Below are 16,280 nucleotides of genomic sequence, written 5' to 3' on the forward strand. Positions count from 1 at the left end.
GAAATCAGAAATGTCTATTAACTAGCCAAAAGAGCCTCACAATGACTTTATAACAACCAGCTACAAACAGCATTAAAACTTTTGTCTTGAGAAACTTTATACTTTTAAAACCATGAACTTACATTACTATCATCTATTAATTAAAACTGATCATTAGTTATTCTGGAGGAGAAACACTAACTGTGTGTGTTTGAGTTTGTCAAGTTTGTGTAGGACTTCACTCAGTTTCCTTGTTAAACCCACCCCTTTCTGAACAGACATAAGAGGAACGGAAACATTGTTATTTCATTCTGTTCCTGATACATGATGGATCTGCGAGTATCTGTTGTTCTTCTTTTCGTTTTTCTCACTGGAGGTACAAGAAACAGCAAGTATTGAATGTATTATTTGGTACACTGAGGTCACTGAATGTCTCTTTCTGTTTTTAAGGTCATTCTTTCAGGTGTTACTCGTGCATGCCTGATTTGTCGGGTTCATGTGAAGCGAAAGTGAAGACATGTCCATATGGAATTTCTGAATGTGCAAAGTATACAGGGGAAACATCATATGGTCAGTCCAGTATGAAGTGGAAATATTTACTGAAAGTGATCAAATGAAGTAAAAGTATATGTTAATCTCATCACATAACATTATTTGTCTATTGTAAGAGGAACATGATTTCTGGGATTGTTTTTTTAGCGGCCTATTATAGGAAGTTTGTCTTTTTTGCAGGTTCCACTAAGGTGTCTGTCACATATAAAACATGTGAACTCTATTGTACACCAGGGACCAAACAGTTATATGGAGTGACACTGTCTGTTCATTGCTGTGACACTGACCTTTGCAATGCAGCAGGTATTGGGCTTTATTTATCTGTGGGAAACTTTACATTTACATGTATTCAACTAACAATTATTATAATAATTCAAACTCGTGATTGTTCAGGAGCACTATATCAAATGTAAAGAGTAGTCAAGAATAGTGCAAAGCAGAACATTGTGAAAAGAAGTTTTTGAATTAGTAAAATTCTTGTGACAAAACTGATCAACAATCAACATGCAATTTCAATTACCAATAGTAGTAATACTAGGAGTATAATTAATGCTCATTTCTTTATCATGTTTATTAGATGGAATGTATAAGGGAAGCTTCCTCCTGCTCTTCTCTCCTCTGCTCTTCTACTTCCTGTTTCAGTGAATCCAGATTCTGCTCTTCAGATTCTACAGCAAACACCAGCGAATATGATTCACATTCTGATGCATTGTTGTATTTTACTGAATAAAGCTGGTTTGTTGCTCTGCTGATCTTTGTATCATGATTTGAGGAACTCAAAAATATGCATTTTAAAAAAACAAATATGAAACAAATACACTGCATCATCATTATAAGCAGATTGCCATACACAGAAAAAGAGATACTTTGAGATTGTGTAAGAGAAATGGATTTGTAAGGGTGGATTTCCTGCAGGGGTTCGAGCTGCAAGACTGCCGAATGACTAAAGAAACGTTATTAGCAAGATGGTAGAAAACTGCACATTTCTTGTCTATTCCACCCACTGCTACTTATACCAACGATGGAAAGAGGAGGTAAGGGACTGTTCGTTTTTTATTTAAGGGCTACCGGATGAGTTTTGAGATCTATAATCAAAATAGACTTGACCCTACCTTCGCCAGCAATACATTTTTCTATGACCCTCCAAAATGATTGTGAAAAAAGGCATGACCCTCCCAGATAATTTATTGATTACTTATGTACTGGTTTGCGCTTGGAAAAGATGTTCAGATAGCCATTGTTTTTTTACAACCATGAGAAACGACTTAACCTCTGCTTTCTCATCTTACACATCACACTCCACTGTTATGGTGGCCATTTCAGTATATTTACTCATTAACATTGCTGTGGAAACACAATAAGCTTGCAAACTAAAATATGGTAGTATCGTGCTACAGCGCACATTCTATCAGCTGCAGTTCTGGCGCCTCAGTTCCAATACTGTAAAACTCGACGTACATTCACATCACATTAATGCAGCGGTAGAGTTACACTCACAGGACACTGTGCACTTATTCGCAATCACAAAAGTTCATTATTTGCTCGTGCTTTAAAGCTTTGCCGGGTAAACATTTCATTGGAGTTCTGTTCTGATATGATGCACTTTTTCTGAGCGCCGCGTACATCCGGAGTGTGCGCGCACTGTCAAACAGTGCCAAACAGGACTTTATCTTTCGCGACTGATTGTGATTGTGAAATTTAAAGATTTCAATTCCATTCTTGTGATTTGATTCCGATTTTGATTCAATATTGACTCATTTGGATACATGTTTATTTTAAATTTTATTTAAAAAAATAATCTCACCTAATGCTGTAAACATAGAAGGCCTAATCTGCTGGTATTATTAAAGGTTAAAAATAACAAATTAAATATAATGCAGTTTTTGTTATAATAACAATTATTTAATGGCATAAGTAAAAATATAATAAATATGTAATATAGTGCTCAGCAAAATCTCCTCTCTAGCTATTTTTTCTATTCAATTAACATGGTCATTAAATGGCTTTCCTGAGGTAAATGTAACGTTATGTGACATAATTGTTCTCCTGCTGTTATATATTGACCTCTTTCAGTGGTTGAAAAATCCACGAGTGGTCGATATTATGTATACTTTCGGTAAGTTGTACTGTATCTTTAAATAAAAAAGTAACAGATGATCGGTTCACGTGCATTTGAACTGAGGCGCTCAGCGATCTGCCACGTCACATTTACAAGCGCCAAACGTATTTTTGTCTGAATTTCGTAATAAAATTGACGGAATCTAAGAGCTGAAAATTAGTTTAATATTAAAAGTACCCCTTTGCTCCGCAATTTTTCTGTGCGTGAGAAAATGGATGTGTGGCGTGAGAGCGTGTGAAAAGTGTCAATTGCGTGAGTCTCACGCTCAATGCGTGAGAGTTGGCAGCCCTGCATGACCCTCCCCTATTTTCCTCCGTGGTCCATTCCATAAATACTGAACGGTCCCTAAAGAGAGAGAGTACCAAGAAAGGGACCCAGAGAATAAGAGAGCCAGAGCACCAAAGAGACAGAGCATCAGTTACAATCTTCTTTTATCCCTTCTGTGATGTGACTAAGACTCAATTGACATTCAGACATTCAAACTGACCAATCAGATAATTACAACCTCCCCCACCGTACTAAAGGTGTGGAAATTCATAGACCCCCAAAGTACACACATCTTGGCCTACAGGCCTAGATCACTATCAGCCCATCTGTGCCTTTAGGATCTCCAAATGGTCCTTGTGGTAGAAAAAGGGGGTGTAAAACAGTAAAGCAAATGTCTTGGTTCATTTCAAATATCTTGGATTATTTTCAATCCTACAATTACGCCCTTGGCACCATTGGCCACACACATGGAGTCCAAAGGTGGCACAGTCCATAAAGAGATGCTTTCTGTTGTGTGTTGTTGTTGCAATAGCAGTGTTCAGTCTTTGTTCTCCTTTCAGCCCTACATGAGGAGGCTCCATCAAATGGTGTTGCACCGTTCATAGATATGCAATCATCCATTGAACACTTCACACCTCCACAAGAACAGGCACTGAATCTGGGAGCAAACGCTGGTTCCTCTTTCTGAGACGGGACACAGGATATAAACTTGGGCAGCAGGGATCCTGTGATTTTAAAAGAGCATATAGCACAACAAACAGAAAAAGCATACATGTGGCATTTGTCATTGGTCAGAGGACTGATATGGTCAGATTAAAATTTGTCTCTGGCAAAAAGCCCTTAAATCGATGTACTTAAAAATATGGTCAAGGGAGAATAAAAGAAGATCTTACAAGCTGGAAACATTTAAATAAATTGCATTACAACAAAACAACAAATGCTGGTAACCCCATTGTATGAAGATTATCGACAAAATATTCAATGTAACCAAACACAGAGATTCAATTGAATTAATGTCCAAAAACATTGTTGCAAGTCAAATGGACAAAATACAAATAAGCAGAAACCAAATAAGTTTCAGAAATGTTTCAAAAGCATTAATGAGAATTGGTTAAAAATGAGAAATACCGACGTACATTTTAAATTTGAACTTGGTGAGACAAATGAAAACTTAAGTGATTAAATAAATCCAAAGAAAAACAAAACAAACAATTACTATTTGAAATTCACTGTAATAATTCAGTCTAGATGTAAAGACTTAATTAAAATTGTATGCATTAATTTTGTGAGGCAGAATCAGCTGCAGATTTGTGTTGGTGTGTGAAGATCAAATGGCTACATTTAGCTGTGGCTATGTATAAATTCAATCGTGCCCCTAACAAAGATGAGGGGGTTTTACAATTGTGATGCAGATTTGTTTTTTGTAACAGGAAGCCAGCATGAGAATGTGGGTATGAAGTGTTATCTGGCTCAAAATCTCTCAACACCAATGTTTCAGTTAAGGAGCATGATAAAAGTGCAAAGTACAGAGTTACTGAATCCGGAACTATACGGTTATCCGGACCACACAGTGACGGGTAGGTTTAGGGGCGGGGTTAGGGGTAGGTTTAGGGGCGGGGTTAGGGGTAGGTCATCTATCAGGTGTGGTCCGGATAACCGTATAGTACCCTGAATCCTTTTGTGAAGAAAGCATTTTCATGGTTAATGCACCCTCTGAGTTCGGCAAACGCGCCGGCGCGTTTTGCCGGATTTTCTTCACATTGTAGCACTATAAACTTAAATTACTCCGTCATTTATGGTTATACAGAAAAAATAAATATAAAAAAAGAATCTGTGATATTTTTACTTTTGTAGGTGTCCACTTACAATCAAATAAAAACATTGTGCTTTTGTAAAATAAAGAAAATAAACAGGGTGTGCATTCTGCCCCTCTGTCGCGGTGAACTTTTTTTTCTTGAGCACGTCTATAAACTGAAACAAAACTCAGCGAATACTTGTCACACATTTATGAGCCATTTGATTTGAAGACAAGAAAGATGCAAGGTAAGAAATTCTTACATATTAGTTTGTTATTGTTGCATAAATTTCACATTGCAGTTGAACTGTTGCTAGATATATGGTAAATATTATAATATTTAGACCCGTGTTTGTTACTGTGTTTGTGGATATCTGCTCAAATGTAGATACGGTAACCATACTGTTTTATATTTGAGCGCGATCGCGTTTGAATGTATCATTTTGGATCGCGATCGCGTTTGAAAAGCACCAAACGGCTTCATGTTTTTACTATTATCTAATTTCATATCATCATAACGAATGGAATCATTTGAAATAACATGATAATCAATATATTTTTCTCTAGCTTAGTTACTGAAATATTTTGGAAGATTTATAGGCTGCTATGGTTATTGTTATTATTGCACTGTGCGTAGCCAATGCACAAGGCACAACAAACCTGGTGTTCATTATATTATATATTGTTGGAAACATTTATGTGTGTGTGTGTATTCTGTGAATTTTAAAAAGCAATTTTAACCAGAAAAATCTAAAATTTATTCCCAAAATCGTGCAGGCCTATAGTTTCTCTTGATATCAGTATGTTCACTTTTTTTTTTTTTTTCTTTCAGGGCCCAGATGCCACTCCTGCTGACTTCAACATTCACATGAGTCTCTGTACATGAACATGGTAAAGTGAAAATCAAATATTCTAGGCTACGTCATACAATTTTCAAAAGTCTTGTGAAGAAATAATCAGTATGGGTTTCATGACCTTATTTCAGTGAGAATTTTTTTTTGTATTTTCACAAACCACGCATAAATGTCATTATCTCAAAACATCAAACTTTTACACACATGCTGCTGATATATTATTGTAGCAGAGTTTGTGCTGAATACAGTGTAATTAGACTTTAGCCATGAAAATGTCACAAGTAACAGAAATAAGCACAAATGTCAGAGCATATCAGAACACCTCCAAGGCCCAGAAAACACCTCAGACGCCAGAGGGTTAATGCAATTTGTGATTAACACTGTATAGCCACATGGTAATTCTATGCTCCTGTACATGGTTTTACTGCAGCTATATGGAAAATAGCAGAGTTTTCCACTAAGGAGATAAACAAATTCAACATAGACACACATGCAACTTGAAATTGCTATGCAATTCCAGTAAAACAATTATTCCAGTTTACACAAGATACATGGCCTAGAATGCATAGCATCTACAACCTTTTAACCTAAGTGTTTCATACAACACTTACTGTAAAGCAATCATGTGTTTTAAAGAATAAACTTAATAAGCCTATGTGTACATATAGTAGCACAAACAACTATAAAGTGTGTTCTGTGAGCACAATGGGTTATGCACAATTACAAATTTGAAAATACAAACAGGATCATTACAATTTGGATATTAAACTTGCTGCTATTGGGCTACTAACCCAATAGCAAGTGAAGTTAATAGCTGAAGGCCTTGCATGAACAAAGCAATAAACTCAATAAGAGTTTTACCTGTACGCACAGATCACAGATTTTTGCTCTTAAAGTGGTTTGCTATTTTTCTGTAAATAAGGAGGAGGTCTGCCCCTTCCCAGTGACCTGCATTTTCCCTCTTTATGGCCTATTTTCTGACAGGAACTGCAAAACCTGCTTTAGGGTTGATTGCTACGTTCTCAAGACTTTTCAAGACTCTCTAATGCTTGTACACCATGCATTCTGGTACATGAAACTGCGCTACTACGGTGTTGCATCACCTTAAAAACTGAAATAGGCACACTTTCTTGGACAGTTGAACATGCATTTTCTGAACTAAACGATTCAGATTCATTAGAGCAAGTCACCTCCTCTAAGAAGTGTGGTGGATTTTTAATATAAAATGGTAAACTGTATATCAAACTAACCATGTCTCTAACATCTAACCTTACTTCCTTTTTCAGGCCTATCATGATAACACTTTGAAACACAATGTACTAAAACGTTCTGTCCTGTGTTTTTGAATGTTGTATGTTGTGTTGCCATACCCCTTTGACTTTGATGGCTATAGTGGCTAAGGGACTACATCTCTGTTCCCTCCTTCAGGGAACGAGGGTTGCATACACAACCGAGACGTTCCCTTTCAGTCGTTCACGTTCGACATCGACTGAATGGGATCTACTATGGAAAGCGCCACTAGAGCTGCCACTTTCCAATGCCTGGATGAAAGCCTTCTGACCCCCGGCAATTTTGTGGCGGAGAGGGCAAGGCTTAGGCCAGGGAAGTCAACTGCTGTTCCACAGGACCACTGGGAAAGCAATGGAAGGAAGGGATGCTGCGGAAACCACATCCTGCACGAAAGGAGGTGACATGTGGAGAATACACATATGGACTGAGCGGATGACTGGCAGTACAACATATGGAATGTCTCTGGTATGACTCCAGACAGGGGGGAGGATCAACTGAACAGTGACGAGGGAAGACACGGGCTCGCCGCAGGGAGCCGTACCGTGGAAGAATACACATATGGTATTGCCGTAGGGATCATAACATATGGACCCAGCCTAACACAGGTTCCACCAGTGCATACGAGTGATAGGCCTGGCTTCGGACGTTTCGCCACGTCCAACGCCGAAGGGTATGGAGGAACTCGACAGGGTTCGGCTAATAAGGGGAACTCACTGGAGCATGAATTGCGCACCTAGCACGTATTGCACAGTCCATAGGAGGGGAATGACGCAGCAAGCCGACACTTCGAACCGTGCTTACAGTGAAACTGGCTTCATGTGAAGGGAGCCCACGGGAAGCAACGGTTCGACACATAGGCTAGTTCTCTAGCGAACGTGTATAGGTGTCGCCCAGCCCCCAATTCTATTTAACATCGGTTCAGCGAGGCACTCTAAGTCAACGCCTAGGAGGGAGCAATACCCTCGCATAGGAGGAGCTCACCGCCCAGGTGGGCACGTGCATATTGGGAAACTTTTTCACCAAGATGAAGGCAACCACATGTAGTGGGCCAACCTCTCCTTGGAAACAGCCTTCCCTTCTGCTGGTTTCCGAAACAGAGAGAGCTGGTCTAAGGTCTATGCTTTGCATTCTGATCATGTATAACCGCACTGGAGTGGATGGACAGAGAAAAAGCCAGTGCTGGGTCTGCCTTCTCCGGGGCAGCGCTTGCAGGCTCACCACCTGGTCCCCTAGGATAGGTAGGAACCTTGGGCACATATCTAGGCCGGGGTCGCAAGTGTCATGAGAATTAGCTGGCCCGAACTCCAGGCACAATTTGATGACCGAAAATGTGGGCAAGTCCCTACCCTCTAGACAGAGACCAAACAAGCAGGAGAACTGTTTTTTAAAAAACAGAATCTTTAACTCACTGCAGTAGCACCAGAGATAAGTCCCAAGAGGGTAAAGAGGGGACGCAAGGCAGTTATTCAGTCTCCTTGCTCCCTTCAGGAACCTGACGATCAAGTCGCACTTCCCACGGATTTGTATCCACTGCATCATGATGTGCTTCAATACAGAGGCCACAACATTTTGAGGTGGAGGAGACAGCCCTCACGCCAACCATTTGCAGGAAGGAAGCACTGAAGTGATCGAACACCTTCGGGATCTCCTCACGGAGAGAAGACTCAATTCAACGAATAGGTTCAATGACTCAATTCAATGACTCTGCTCGTGTTGCTTTCATCATCTCATTATTATCTGGACAAGCACTTCAGTGAGCACAATCATTGTGGAATTCGAAATTCAGATGTCGTCAAATCCCTCGCTTGCTTCATTCAACACTTCAAAGAAGTTTTTGGTCAAACGGCTTCCGATCTTTCAGTGCATGATCAACTATACAACCTTCGTCAAGGAAAATCCTCCATGAGTAATTATACCTTACAATTCCGCACCTTAGCGGCATCCAGTGGTTGGAATGAGGCAGCGCTGAGCACAGCTTTTCGTCATGGGTTAAATCCTAATATTTGTCAGTTGATGGTGGTTCACGACGACAGTCTTGGACTTGAGAAGTTAATTCAGAAATCCATTCAGGTTTCGCAAAGACTATCAGCCTGTGCTTCTCCGGTTCCCACTGTATGTCCTCCGCCTTCGGTTCCATCAATCGCTCCTCCAGCACCAGAGCCTATGGAGATCGGCTCCACCCACCTTCCAGCTTCAAGTCAAGTCAAGTCAAGTCAAGTAAAGTCAAGTCATCTTCATTTATATAGCGCTTTTAACAATGTAGATTGTCTCAAAGCAGCTTTACAGAGATAAGCGTATAATTTAAGGTAACAGAGATTGTTTCGGCTTTACAGCAGAGTTAAGTTATTTCCATCTAAAGTTAGTTTTAATTGATTTGCTTCCGTCGCAATGATCATTTGTTATTAAATTAGGGGCCGCTAAGACGACACCATTCTCTCTACACAGACTTTAAACGCGAACCTGTGAGAAACACTGATGGCGTTCACATGCGCATTTAGAATGGGTTCTATAGTTATGTGCGTTTGAATATACGCAGGTTTGGAATTCCCTACAAGCCAAGCTTAAACAAAATACTTGTCTTTCCTTATAAATTTTGATAAGGAATTTTATTTTATTTGTTGCTTTGGGGTAGGACCGCGAGACGAATTTTCCCGACAACGCCTTATCTGTAGAGTGGTAGTGGGATCCTCCATAGGGAGAGACTAGTTGGCACTTCAGCACTGCGTTGTCATCGGTCCAGGCGAAGGTCCTTCGTCAGATCTGGATACGGCCTGGATCCGGCAGGCTGCAGGAAAACCTCGGGATAAACACAGACACTAAAATTAGCGTAGATGCCATTCTTCTCATGATGTAACGAGTACATCAGGATTTTTGGGAAGTGTTCCCGGTTCCGGCTGACCTACTATATGCAGCCTAACATTAAATTATAGAAGTCTATTATGTATTATGTGAAAGCTAGGTCAAAGAGATGTGTCTTTAATCTGGCTTTGAACTGACAGAGTGTGTTCAGAGCGTCATAGACGAATCCTCCATAACCTCTGTCTCTATTGTGCTTCAGATAAACATCTTCTCAGTAGTACCTGTCCTGTTCGACCTCCACGCCCAGCGATGAGTACCATTCAAGTCTCACCCAAAATTGAAGCCTTAAATCGCACCACTGTACATCTCCTAACCTCACGTAATACTGTCAGGATTCGATCACCAGCTCCTCCCACTTGTTCCCGCACTCCGCCTACTCAGTCATTCACCCGTTCATTATCACCGGATTACTAATCACCGTCACCTGGATCTCATCACCACTCACCCATATATACCTGCAGTCACCTTCAGTCATTGTCTGATCTCGTCATATCATGACACACAGACTCTCTACATCACCTATCTGCATACTCACCGTCGATCCCGATCTTCTTCAGCCTGTCTTCATCCCATCATCAGTGAAACTTCATCATCTGCATCTGCAAGAGAGAAAGAGACTTGGTTATCATTCAGTTAAGCCTCATCTGATTATCTACTTCCTGTTTACTCACCTTTCACGCTGTGTCCGATCCATTCTGCTATTAAAATATCAAACTTACCATCTTGTCTGCTTCGTTTGTGCAAACCTGACAGTAATATTGTCTTTTTTATTTAATTTAATTATTATTATTTTCTGTTCTAAATGTGCAATGTATATTAAGAGAAAATAAAAGTGTTTTTTGACCTTTGATGCATGTAAACCTATTGTAGGAGAATCTAAAACAAAATTAGGAATCTTAAAAATAGCATAGGGGCACTTTTTTATATAAATATTTTAATTAAATTTAATTATTTCAATCTTTAATTTAATTTCATAAAATTATAATTGATTAAAATAATGGTAAAGCAATTTGAATCACTGGCATATTTTTCCCTCAAATCTATAATGCTGAGAAAAAACAAGGCTTTGTCAATGGCAAATCACAAACGTGAAATCTAATAAAAAAGGTTTCACAGCCTATTTTTGCCATAAAAATAATTTCCTAATATGCTTCAGAATGTGTTCAAGATGATTGTGTGTTAGGTCATTTAAGGCTCAGTTTTTGTGTTTCACATCTGTGTTTTTTTTTTTTTTTTTTTTTTTTTTTTTGTGGTTAGTCTGTGGTTGTGTTTTGAGTCGCATATCTGCTCATGATTTTAGAGTAAATGAAAGTTATGGTTCTGTTCAAACAGGATGTTCCTATGCATGTGCACATGTAGGTCATACTGAAGAACTGAATCTGTTGTAATTCTTATGATTTAGCTAGTTGAAACAATTAAGTAAATTAAAAGATCAGTGAAACCAGTCTTGATTACTTAATAACTTTCCATCCTCACCCCCCGGATGCTACTGTAGGTAAATACCTAAAATATCATAAAGTAACATTTATAAATATCCATTTATAAATTTCATGATGAAAGATTTTTTTTAACACAAGATATTTTAAAGAACATATGCACCCAAACAACATTTTCCTTCATTACATGAACAAAAAAATTAAATAAAAATTAAATAAAACACACACACACACACACACACACACACACACACACACACACACACACACACACACACACACACACACACACACACACACACACACACACACACACACACACACACACACACACACACACACACACACACACACACACACACACAAAGGCACTTTTGTGTTCCACAGAAGATAGTCCAACAGGTTTGGACAGGCATGAGGGTGAGAACTCCCCTCCTGATCAAAGATGGATCTGCAAATCTCAGTTTTTCTTTTTCATTCTGTTCACTGCAGGTACAAAAACAAACAGTGTTGCAATGATACAGAGTACAAATCCAGGGGCCCGTTTAATTAATTCATTCAATCAAATCAAGCTGTTTCTGAAAGAGAGGTAACTTATACTCAGAGTCACTTACTCTCCTGGTCAGGAGCAGGTTTTCTTAGGTAAACCCAGAGGTGAATTTCCTGTTCTGTTGAATTTTAATATTCTTTCAATATTGTGTACTGTATCTCCTCCTCATCTATCAGTGGTGGTGCAGGTCTGCATTCTTGCTGTTGGCGGAGTAACTTAGAAGTCAAATGTTAATTTCATTAGCCTAATTAAAAAATGTAACAGGTTGGATTAGAGAGGATTTAATTATGTGAAAAGAGCATTAACATGGAAACCTCTGCGGCACATTGAAATAGAAAATTAGTAGGCTATTATTTCAATAACTTACCTTTCTGTTTTCATCTAATAATATAACAGTGATTAAGAATTATACCTTTGTATTGACTCGGAAGTATGCGGACGTCTTTTTGGCGTGGTGCTGTTGCCATGGTGAATCGTAATTTCGGAGCTCCATTGATCATGGCTTTTCATGGTGCACGCGCTTAACTCAGAGTCAGCCTACTCAGAGTTGATTGAACTAACTCAATTCGGCTGTTCTGAAACCAAAAACTCAGAATTTTCCATCTCAGGATAAATCAACTCAGAGTTCAAGTTTTCTCCTTATTGAAACAGGCCCCTGATCACTGAATCTCTCTGTATTATTACAAAAGGACACTCTCTCAACTGTTATGAGTTGATTATACTTCTTTTTGATTATTTGTATTTTGATTAATCTGTTTTGCTCTTGGTTTACTTGAAGTCTATTAATTTAATAGCTCAATTATTTCTTCTTTATGATGGAGGTGGTGTCAGGGTTGTGGGTAAAGGAATGAGGCGAGGACTCAGTAATGCAGATAAATGGGCTTTTTCTTTAATACAAATAAAACAAAAACAAAAACAAACAAACATGACCGACTTAAGGCTGGAAAGGAGAGGAAGTTTTGACAGGCAGACATTATGTGGCACAGGACTGCAAACACTAGAATAAATAGGGAGCAAACAAGGCAGGTAACGAGGGAGGACATTAGTTGGGGCAAGTTAACCAATATTCAAGATTGGCTGGGTTACACAATAACAAATGGCACAAGGAACAATGTGCTCACATCAAACAAGACAAAAACACAAGCACATGGCCATTTAAAACTATCTAGAGCCATGTGCGCACACAAAACCAGACGTGAACAGAGGGGCGGGTTTACCATTTTGGGGGCCCCAAGCAAAGTCAGGATCTCAGGCCCCCCACACCCGATCATATGTGTAACATTTTATTCTGAATCACCTAACAGTAATATTTTAAGTGAGACATTTAAAAATATATATTTATTTTACTTTAAACCACATAACAAAAATTGTACTTTGGTAGGCCGTTTAGAGTCCGTTTAGCTATGAGAAAATAAACCTCTTGGTTTTAGCTTGAACAATTGTCTTCTTATTGTGAAATAGGCTATATTATACTCCTATTCTCAAATATGTGTTAGTGATTGTATTTTGTATTTTAAATACTTTTATAATGACCATGTATGATAACGGGTGATCGGCGCCGTCATGTAGTTTGCTCTTCAGCGCAGAGAATCAGAGTCATGGCCGTCGCTAGTGGACTGAAAGGTGGTGACAATTACAGGGGCCCCCGCTGCCCAGGAGGCCCCACAAAATCCAGCAGTTATTATATAGGCCCCTGTTGTATGAGTAATTCTAAAATTTATATTAGTTGTATGCCTGAGATTTAAATGAAAACCTCAAAAACATGCAATTTGGTTAAATATTTTTTTTTCCCAAATATCTACTTCTCTTACCTCCCTAAAAATGGTTTAGTCCGATATAAAGTTTTTATTGATTATTCAGTCAGTGACAAACATCAGAAGGACCCAATAAAATTGTAAGTCCCACCCCAGCTCGTGAACAGAACCAATCAGAGTTGAGGCATAAATTTACAACACGCAAATTCATCAGTAAGACATGACAGTAAGTGGTCGGTTAACTGGGGGAAGTAGTAAAACTAAAAGTAAACTAGCTACACTATATTTCTGACGTGAATAAAAACGGTGTCACATTAGAAGAGTTTTAATTGCCATCATAGACATCAGTGTGTATTTTACAAACTAAATGTGGATTTTTTGCTAGTACTACGTGTATTTAAATTAAACCTAAATTAAACATTGCTGGTGTTGCTGGTGAAAAAAAAACAGTTTGCACAGTTGTGATAGCCTATATGAAGCACTGAGAGTGTCTGTCTCTGGCTCAGCATCATAGCACTGGTCGATTTGGCGTTGCCGCGTTAGTTCACCCAAAGATGAAAATGCCATCATATACTCAACCTCATGTCGTTCCAAACCGATATTACTTGGGAGATGTTTGTCCCTCAATTGCAAGTCTATTCCATAACTTTGATGCTTCAAGACGTTCAATAAAAATCAGGAATCGAGCAGTTTAATCCAAGAAGAGACACGATTGCTTTAAATGATGAGCAGATTTAAGACTTATTCACATATAGGCCTAAATATTGATCAGCGAACAATGTTTGCAGCTTTCTAAATTTGGTCACGGAAGCAATGTTTATGTTAATTAATGAGGTCAACAGCGGTCATCAACTGATTTAATTGCTTGGTCAGCAACGCATTTGCGGGCTTATGCTGGTTAACAATGCTACTGCATGAACACACAGTTAATGAGAACACTGATGCATGTTCACAAAAACATGTAACTGCACAGCCAGTGAAAAACACCAGCCACGTAAACACAAATCGCGTGCTACACAGACCACAACAACACATGTGGGCAGAAGAACTCGAAACCACACGCTCACACATCAAGATAGATCGCACTACCACTACTAGGGGGTAATAACTTGGGGGGCTCAGAATTCGGCACAACACAGGGATCCGAACACCCACGCTCCACACACAAGACAATTCACTTGGAAAGAACAGACAAGACAAAGCAGGAGTGTCAGGACTCAGGGCTCTTGTCACAAAACCAAGAATAAACTACCGAAGTGACAGACCCTGACAGGACAGGGGGGTGCAATTTCATTTTGAATTCAACTTTTTCTCCTGTTTATGGTAGTTAGACTGCTTATTTTGTACTTTTCTTTTAGTATAGTTTAGTTGGTTAATGAGGAGTTAGTTATGTTTGTTGTTTTGGCAATATAGCCCTTCTGAATCTGATAAGGTGTGTTTGGATTATTGTTGAGAAAAATCTGAAAATCTGGGGCTAGAGATGGGGTGCTTTTTCTGCGGTTGCACACACATTCACCACCATGCATTTTGCTGTTGCTTTCCACCTCTAGGCAGCAAGATTTCTGAAAGGGGGGCGTTCAGGTGTTCATGAGTTTACAACAAAGATCCAGGCAAGACTAGATTAAACATGTAATTACTTGTAAAATAGGTGCCTACGACATTGTAAAATCTGACAGTTTAATGTGACATGTAAGCTTAGCTATGTATCGTTTCTTTTGCAAGGATTCTATTATTTTTCCAGTCATAATCCAGCACTGACAAGAATCAGCATTCACAAGCTCAGAAATGTGTTCCGTGCTGACAACAATCCGGTGGTGGGTAGAATCCAGTGCTGACTAGAATCACTTCTTCAAACTTCTTCAAACTATCTGGTCCGGCTTTCTCAAGATAACTTAAAGTTTGTCTCGACGAAGGTTTTAATCTACACGCAGCGGAGGAATGGAAAGTTGACAAGCCATTAAAAAAGTATTGACTGAAGAACCACTTGTATTTTCAAATATTTTCAATAAATCATGTTCCCATTCACGAATTTTAAAATTAATTAAACTAAATTCTTTATAAGGTAAAACTTTTACATTTTTAGGCATTAATTAATTAACTCGCAAGGCTATGACATTATAAAGATCAGTGATCCAAACGGACTGACTGACAAAAGGACTCCTGCTCACGGCTGCTCTCGACGAATACGATTGCTTTGACCCACTGTTGATGTCACAATCCACTTCACGAAAGTAGACTGAATTCAAACCTCCTGCTTGCCCTTGATACAGATCCAAACTCGACTGATCAGCTAACCGTTGTGGGCGGGACTAAACAGCGGAAACGTAATGGCGGCGAATTTGAATCTGCGTAATCGCGCGCGTGTGCACACACACACAGCGCAACTACCCAGTTTCAGAGGGGTATGCAGCAACAATTTTGGCGCCCCCCCCCTCCAAAAAAAACCCCAAAGAAATAAAGAACTGTGCCATGTAGTCTAATGAGTGAACGAGTGATAGTTAACAGATGAAATAAGCATAGTAGTTTAATAAAGTATATAGTTTAAGTATAGTTTAATAAAATTGAAGTATATTTCACAGTGATTAATCCACTGCTGAGACCTCTGTCCCTCTAGGGGGGTTCGGGGGCATGCCCCACCGTAAGAAAATTTTGTGCTTTTTAGTGTTGAATTCATCAATCTGGTGCACTTTGAGAGTTCAAAATTAAAAGCTCCAACCCATATTCAGTGTGCAAATTAAACAAAGAAAAATTCAAACCTATTTTAGTAACAGTGTCTGTCTACATTAGACTGCTACATAATAATATAATATTAGTCCCATGATAGT

At 39.0% G+C, this 16,280-nt stretch overlaps 1 long non-coding RNA gene across 1 annotated transcript; it reads left to right on the forward strand.

Annotated features, from left to right (window-relative positions):
- The first annotated feature begins 245 nt into the window (after window positions 1–245).
- Window positions 246–1,283, forward strand: LOC308705187. The gene is made up of 4 exons (XR_014031886.1): window positions 246–355; window positions 430–549; window positions 712–834; window positions 1,109–1,283. It is a non-coding gene; the product is annotated as an uncharacterized lncRNA (long non-coding RNA).
- The last annotated feature ends 14,997 nt before the right edge of the window (window positions 1,284–16,280 follow it).

This window comes from Scardinius erythrophthalmus (genome assembly GCF_964197995.2).
Source record: "Scardinius erythrophthalmus genome assembly, chromosome: 17".
NCBI lineage: Eukaryota > Metazoa > Chordata > Actinopteri > Cypriniformes > Leuciscidae > Scardinius > Scardinius erythrophthalmus.